Raw genomic sequence first — 8,428 nt, 5'->3', positions numbered from 1 at the left:
TCCATGCTGATGATGCTTATTAAAAAAAAATAGTGCGTTAATTAAATTTGTGACTGAGCTCCTTGGGGGAGAACTGTATGTCTCCTGTTCTGTTTTACCCGCATTCTGCATATATTTCATGTTATAGCAGTCTCGGATGATGACTCAGCACATGTTTGTTTTCAGGACACTTTCACAGCAGATTTGACAAAACGCAAAGAAGGTACCAATGTGAGATTTCTAAGGATAGCTACAGCACTGGACTCAAGGTTGAAGAATCTGAAGTGCCTTCCAAAATCTGATCGGGAAGGGGTGTGGAGCATTCTTTAGAAGTCTTAAAAGAGCAGCACTCCAATGCAGAAACTACAGAATCCGAACCACCCAAAAAAAAGAAAATCAACCTTCTGCTGGTGGCGTCTGACTCAGATGATGAAAATGAACATGCATCTGTCCGCTCTACGTTGGATTGTTATTGAGCAAAACCTGTCATCAGCATGGATGCACATCCTCTGGAATGGTGGTTGAAGCATGAAGGGATATATGAATCTTAGCGCATCTATCACATAAATATCGTGTGATGCCAGCTACAACAATGCCATGCGAACGCCTGTTCTCACTTTCAGGTGATGTCGTAAAAAAGAAGCAGGCAGCATTATCTCCTGCAAATTGTAAGCAAGCTTGTTTGTCTGAGCAATTGGCTGAAGTAGGACTGAGTGGACTTGTAGGCGCTGAAGTTTGACATTGTTTTATTTTTGAATGCAGTTATTTTTTGTACATAATTCTACATTTGTAAGTTCAACTTGTATTAGACGAATTGAAAAATACTATTTCTTTTGTTTTTACTGTGAAAATATTTGCAATCAAAATAAAGTGAGCACTGTACACTTTGTAGTCTATGGTGTAATTGAAATCAATATATTTGAAAATGTAGAAAACATCCAAAAATATTTAAATAAATGATATTCTATTATTGTTTAAGAGCACGATTAATCACAATTAATTTTTCTAATCACTTGACAGCCTTAAATATTTCCTTTTGTTTGTTTTAAACCTGCTGCCTATTAATTTCAATTGGTGACCCCCTAGTTCTTGTGTTATGAAGAGTAAATAACACTTATTTCCTTTCTCCACACCAGTCATGATTTTATAGACCTCTATCATATCTCCCCTTAGTCGTCTCTTTTCCAAGCTGAAAAGTCCCAATCTTATTAATTTCTCCTCATATGGAAGCTGTTCCATGCCCCTGATTATTTTTGTTGCCCTTTTCTGTACCTTTTCCAGTTCCAATATATCTTTTTTGAGATGGGGTGACCACATCTGCACTCAGTATTCAAGATGTGGATGTACCATGGATTTATATAGAGGTAATATGATATTTTCTGTCTTATTATCTATCCCTTTCTTAATGATTCCCAACATTCTTGATTCTTTTATTAGAAATTCAGAGCTTGTTTACCCTGAAAGATTCTGTGGACCACCGGAAAACTGTTAGGATTATGACAGCTCAGAACTAAGGTGTGAAATCAGATTAATTGAGAGAGGAGGTAATTTTTAGTCAGGCTCTTTAGAGTTCTTGGGGTTTGATTGCTTCTTGTAAACTCCTGTTTAATGCAGTTGCCCAAACAACTCTTGAAACAAATATCTTTGCTAAAGAATCAACACTTTGCTCCCTTTGGCCAATGGAGCTTTTAATCCACATCTCTGAGCCCACCCCTACTCCCCTCCCAAGTTCTATGACAAAGGGAAGAATAGGCTTGACAGTCTTTATATTGCTAAGGTGAAAAGTATGGCGGGGGGAACCATTAAAGATGTCTCTCATTCCTTCATATGTGATAAAGTAACAATACATAAATAATGTAAATAAAATAGGGGGCATAACCCCCTTTTTTCTCCCCTTTTGCAGATCATTGCTAAAGGAGATAAACTGAATCATACAAATGTATGGCCAGATTTTGAGCTAGTGTAAATCAGTATCGCTATGGCAACTGAAATGGAGCTACACCAATTTACAGCAGCTGAGGATCTCTACCATAATTTTTGTTTAAAAGTTTTTCTTCCGGTGTTACAAGATTTTCCTACAACTCTCAGAAACGTCTGAGGATGTGATGTCAAAACAGTGGTGTCCCACCCTTGTCTGGAGCCACTAACTACAAAGGACTCTAGAATTAGACAGAAACTATTCTCTGCTCTGGTAGCTGTTTGTGTAAACCTTGCTTATCTCTACGATCTGGCCAGCAATGTTAAATTACACTCTGTGTAATGTATAGTTAGGCGCAGACAATTAAATACCGATGAAACTGGTATCCCAGCCAACAGGGCAGAGGAGAAGCAGTCATAATCCACTTGGCAGCTGGGGGAAACGAGCAGAAAATATTAACCTTCCTCTTATGCCTTTTCTCTAACCTCCATTTTATCTCTGTCTGTCTGTCTTGTCTTGCCGGCATTGTCTGCACAGCAAAACTTAAACCCCTACCTAGCACGACTGCCAGTAACTGATTTGGCTGAATTGCTACTGAGCATGCTAAAGATGCAAGTAGAGACAAAGAAACTGTGTTCAGCTATTGTGCTGAAGCCCAAATTCTAAGCATGGTCCTTCCTCATCCTCACTCGAAGTCTGACTGCACTCAGGACCAGTTTATGTAAACCAATGGCTGACAACACGTTTAGTGGCCCCTTAATATTACAGTCCAGACAAGTCCTCTAGCTTTCATCCTCTAGCTTTCATTGATTGGTTTCTAGCATGAAAAGCCCACTGGGCTCCTCAGTCCAGTTCTGCTACCAAGTTCTCATACAAACATCCAGCCCACTTCAGAACATCTCTCACAGAACCAACTCTGCATCTTCTGGAGAGGCCCCTACACCCAGGGTATATCCCACGAGCAGACTTCTAGCTCCCAGTCTGTGGTCACTTTATGCCAGCAAAGCGGATGCAAAGTGGCCACACCACTGGATGCTGTACCTCCATCTGTCACGTGAGGATAATATATGCCTGATCCACTGGATGCTGTGAGACTCAGTGCACTATAAAGTGTTTTGAGATCCTTGGAAGAAAAGGTGCTATAAGTCACTGAAACGTATTTTATTTATTTTTCAATAATAATGTGAGCTCTTTACTAATAACATAATATGAGCCACCACCATGTTTCAGCCACTATGGTGGCCTCTGTAGAGACATCAACCCTGCTACGAAGGTCCGGATCTATAGAACCATGGTTACACATCAATGCTATCGTACAGCAGTGAAAAGTGGGCGTGGAGGAAGGTCAAGAACACCAGACTGTTTTTGTTGTCTTCCTCAGCTGCTTCATATTAAATGGCAGGACAAGATCAGAAATGAGGATTTTTGTAGCTAAACCCACCTACCACCTCCATCAGCACTGTTCCATCAGCACTATAGATGGTTTCAGTGGCTTTCTTTGTACAGGCATATTACTAGGATAAAAGACCAACGAATTCTGAAGCATGTCTGACAAGGAATGCTGCTCCATGGCCAATGAGCATGGATTTGTTCACCAAAAGCTTTGATGACGCAATAAGATTCCCAATGATGGACATTAAATGGTCTGGCTGGATTTTCAGTTTTAAGGACCTACCTAGAGATCGACCTGCATGGCATTTGATCTGCCAGGAGGCTATGTCCCTTTGGGATTTGCCATGATGCCAGATTACTCCATAATCTGAAGTAACCAGACATGAGCAAAATCGTATCCAAACCCTGCTAAACTTTGAGGGTTCTGATTAAATGTACCTCGGATCTGAACTGTCCCTTGTTTCACCCGTCTCTACAAATAACTTCAGCTTGGGTATCATAGAATCCTAGAATATCAGGGTTGGAAGGGACCTCAGGAGGTCATCTAGTCCAACCCCCTGCTCAAAGCAGGACCAATCCCCAACTAAATCATCCAAATTAGATGGTAGATGGGGGCACATTTAAATATCACAGACCTGATCCTGCTATTACTGAAGCTTTGTTTCTTTGCTGTTCCCCAGCAGGTGCTGCTAAATACTTTATCTCCTTTGGGTTTGAAGATGCCACTTGTGTAATGAGAGGAGATCCAATTACAGGGTTATCCAATTTACCTTTCCAAAAGGTAAGTCCTGTTGAAAATGACACAGCAGGGCTGCCTGCTGCTGTGGCCAGTTCCTTGGATAAAGAAAGATCTTGGGAAGATATTTGTGTGGGGTTTGTTTTCTTCATTGTGTATTCCCACAACTTGGACCCCAGTGCTCTCTGAAACAGCAGGGAGCTAGAAATGGGTTCTGTGGCAGGGGGCAGTGTGTCCTCTCTGATCACTAATGAGCAAGGAGTTAATCTCAGCTCAGCAGCCCCTCACAACCACCACCACCTGCACCCAGTACTCAGGAGAAGGACTATATATTAGCTGCTGGGGAGACAGAAAGGAGAGGAACTGCCTAGGTCTGTGCTGAATCCACAACTAGGCCTATCTTGACATTATCCTTTAAAGTGAGTTCTGGTCCCTGTGTTTTGTTTCTGCCACCGCCGTCTACTAGCTTGCAGGGTCAAACCCAGGCCCTGGCTCAGAACATTGTGGAGAAGTGTAGACTCAGATCTGAACCACACAGCTGGCAAATGAGCAGCACACACAGAACTCTCCGCTTCAGGGCTACCACAAGAAACGCTTGTTAAATTGGAGCAGGGTTTTCCGAGGCCAGGTAGGTAAGCACGTATTCCTTTATCTTACCGACACCGTTCTGAGCCTGGAGTTAGGTCAGTTTTGGGGGCAGAGTTCAGTTCCTGTTCCATAAAGAAACAGAAGCTTCCAGACTTATGGCCTGCCAAGCACAGAGCATTTATGTATGACATGAATTAGTCTCTTCCTTGTCCTTCATAACCAGTAACTGTGGAACATCGGGCTGTGAGGTCTATGGCCAGTATATTATCAGGCTTCCCCTAATGTTAACTTCCAGACCTTGATTGTGATGGCTTATTTAGCCATATTATCATTATTATTTGAATTCCCAGAGCATCTAGAGGCCTCCGGTCAGGATCAGGGCCCCACTGTGTTGGATGACATTGAACAAATAACAGTCCCTACCCCAGACAGTTCTCAGTCTCAGAACTCACTGCTGCCGCCTTCATCTTGAAATCTCAAAGGCCTCTGTTGTCTGGAAAGACAGAGGCCATTTTGTGTTTAAAATTGGTGTGTGTTTCACTGCTTTCCCACTTGCACCTGACGTGTAATGTGCCTCACCATTTAGGTCCTTGCTAAGTTAGACCGTTTCCTGTGCTGTCCAGCTGTTGCTCGCGAAATAAGGAGGAGCTACATTTCAAAATTCACTTAAAAGCAATATCAAAAAACCCGGAAAGGCTTTGATCTTTCTAAATATTCCCTTTGTTCTGTCATTCGGCAATTCCTGTGTGCTTCAAAGGTAAGGTAACAATCCACTCTCTGTACTCTTCCCTGAACTGTGGTCATAAACTCACCCCTGAAATACAGTTTAAATAACCCAGAGCCCTACAACCTTCAAATCAAGTAATGAAGATCTTTCCACTGTTCATTTTGTTAGATTAATAAAAGGCTACAATTTTTCTCAAGACTCTCTCCTTGTGGTTCTTCCTCCCTGTGATGTAGCACTGGCTGTTCAAAGAGGTACTGTGACGTTTCCAACAGTAAATAACAAAGTCATGTTGCCGCCTCTAGCCATAGACAGCACTGCCCTGGGCCTTCCTCATGCTGCCCACTTAACGGTAACAGTGCAGCATATGAGAGACAGAGTAACACCTCTGCTTTGGCGTGGAGTCTTCTACCTTTAACAAAATAATGGTGGATTGCTCAGCCTGGAGGCACTCTGGGGAATGCTAGCTAAATCCAATGAGGAAGGAGTGTTGTCTAGTGGCAAATGCAGGGGACTGCAGATCGATGAATCTGCCACATTCCCTGTACGTGAAATTCAGTCATGGGGCAGGGGATCAGCACAAGGCCTATGTTTAAGCCCTCTTTTGAGGACCGAAGTGATGTATGAGCCTTATGGTGGCTCTCAGCACGGGGTGAACGTCTCCCCGTATGACCTTGGGCAAAACACTTTAACCCCTTTTGTGAAATCAGTGTGGGAAGTTGTTTGTGGGATCGCATACTGGAATGTGAACACTAGTAAAGAGATTGGTGATTTCCTTAATCAGGGAGGCAGTGTGGCTTAGCGGATAGGGCATTGAACTAAGCCTCAGGAGCTCTGGGTTTGGTTCCCAGCTCTGTCACTGGGTGAGCGTGGCCAAGTCCCTTTTCTACACCTCATGGTCCCCGTCTGTTACATGGGGATGTGCCTGATGTCCTTTGTAAAGTGCTTTGAGTTCAAGTGCTATAAGAGAGCATAAGCCTTCTTATCTTTCAAACGAAAGATGCCAGAGAAATGTGTGTTGTTTTATTATTATTTGATTGAAATAGAAACTTTTCATTAAATCTTGTATTTCCCATGGCTGTTCTTTCCTCTCTGAGGAAGAAAACAAGCCAAACAAAACAACCTCACCAACGTTAGATAAGAGGGGTTTAGCGGGAAATGCTGGTAGGAAATGAAGAAAATAAATACGCAACAATAATTACACTGTAAAGCTTCCAATTTGTATTTCTATATGTCATTTACATAATAACAAAGCTGAACCATTTGGTAGCTAATGACACAGGCTGATCTCAAGGTTTTGTTTTCTTGTAAGTTCCTTTCAATGGAAGCACTTTGATGTCTGTCAGCAACACATGCTCTTTTTGAGACAGTCTCCTATTTAGTTATTGATACTGTGTCCAAGGCCTGTTTTCCCCCTCCTCATGCTTAGGTATTGACAATGTGTCTAAGAACTCTCTTTCCCGCCCCTCTTCTCCTCTCTTCTCTATTTCCAAGGCCGAACTTGTGAGCCCAAAATGGTAACTGGGCCAGAAATTAAAAAACTGAGTCTAGGTCCCTTCTTTGAGCCTGATCCTGTGTGGTGGTGTTTCTGAGAGCAGAGGATTTCCCAGACCCTTGCCCCTCTGTTGGGCCCTGTGCTGCAATATTGTTTCATGGGTGAATCAGAAAACATGAATGCTGTTCCCAGCTCTGCCACTAACTGATCTGCCACGTGACAAGTAAAAATCACATGACTGCTCTGTGCCTCAGTTTCCCCATCTGTGCAATGGGGATAATGTTTGATTTGGTAAAGCACTTCAGGATCTTTACATAAAAAGTGTTCTGAGCATTAGGTGCTGTTATTATGGGCCCAAATCCTGAGGTCCTTTCTTGCTTTGTATTCAGTGCTTACTCAGACATAGCTCCCTTTGATTTGGATGGGAGTTAGTAATAATGACTGCCTTATTCAGACTATTAATTACTCGCTGTAAAGTCAACAGGGCAAGCACACATCTTAAAGAACAGTTGCACTTTAAAAGGTTTTTTTTAAATGACTAGAGGCTGATGGAAGTGTGGGGAGACAGGTTACTTCCTGCATATTTGGTGGGAATACCCACACTTAGTTCCTGCATCTCCGCAGTAACTCTCTCCCATAGGCTCCTGCAATCTTTCTTATGGGATTAGGCATTGAGGGAATTTATGCTGTTGAAGGAGACAACAGAATTCCCAGCTCAGGATGGCTGCAGTATCCCACTGAATACAGAAAGAACAACTGATGTTGAAACTTGGATGACCAAAATATGGGCTACATGAGTCATGGAAAACCTGACCAACTCAGAAGGTCTACTTGAGGGAGACAATTTCAAACTATTGTTAAAATTAAGGAAACACAAACCATGCCCCCATCATTTTACTGAAGCCTTTACCCCTTGGAAAGTCTTTTAAGTGTTATTTTTTGGTTGGTTGATTTGACGTTTGTCGTGTGTTTATTGGATTCCTACTGACTTTATAAAATCAGCTTACAAAAAAGGTGCAATGCAGAGAGATGGGTAAGCTCTTGGGGGCAGGAACTCTCTGCATGTGTACAGTGCCTAGCACAAAAGGGACTTTGAGCATGGCAGGGGGTTTGTAAGAATTACAGTACCTAAATATGAAATAATACGAATGGATAAATTAGCAGGTGAAGATGCTGTCACATTAAATGTGCTCCTGCTATAAATGCAACCCACCACCAATAAAATCCTGCCACAATTAGAAGAACAAAACACACAGGAACAGCGAGACCGTCTGGATTACTCAAACTATATGGATACAATTTGAGAGGGAAATTTGAGGGTGGTTTTTCTCTTTTGGGGTTTTATTTGTTTGGTTTGCCAGGAGTTCACATGCCCGATTTCAGATTTCTAATGACAACCAATACAACCTGATGGGCGACCCATTCTGATTTTTGTTTGATCAAGCTGGATACAGAGCAAATACAGCGCTTGCAAAGGTTCCAAATAGCATGGCCAGCATGTGCACTAAGGGATGTTTGTATACCCTGCCCAGTGCCAACACATCAATCCAGTTTTCTCCACGATGTTAACAGCAGAGCATTGCTGGAATCTTCTAA

This window comes from Lepidochelys kempii, chromosome 7 (assembly GCF_965140265.1).
Source record: "Lepidochelys kempii isolate rLepKem1 chromosome 7, rLepKem1.hap2, whole genome shotgun sequence".
Classification (NCBI taxonomy): Eukaryota; Metazoa; Chordata; order Testudines; family Cheloniidae; genus Lepidochelys; species Lepidochelys kempii.
This window is presented reverse-complemented; position numbering follows the sequence as displayed.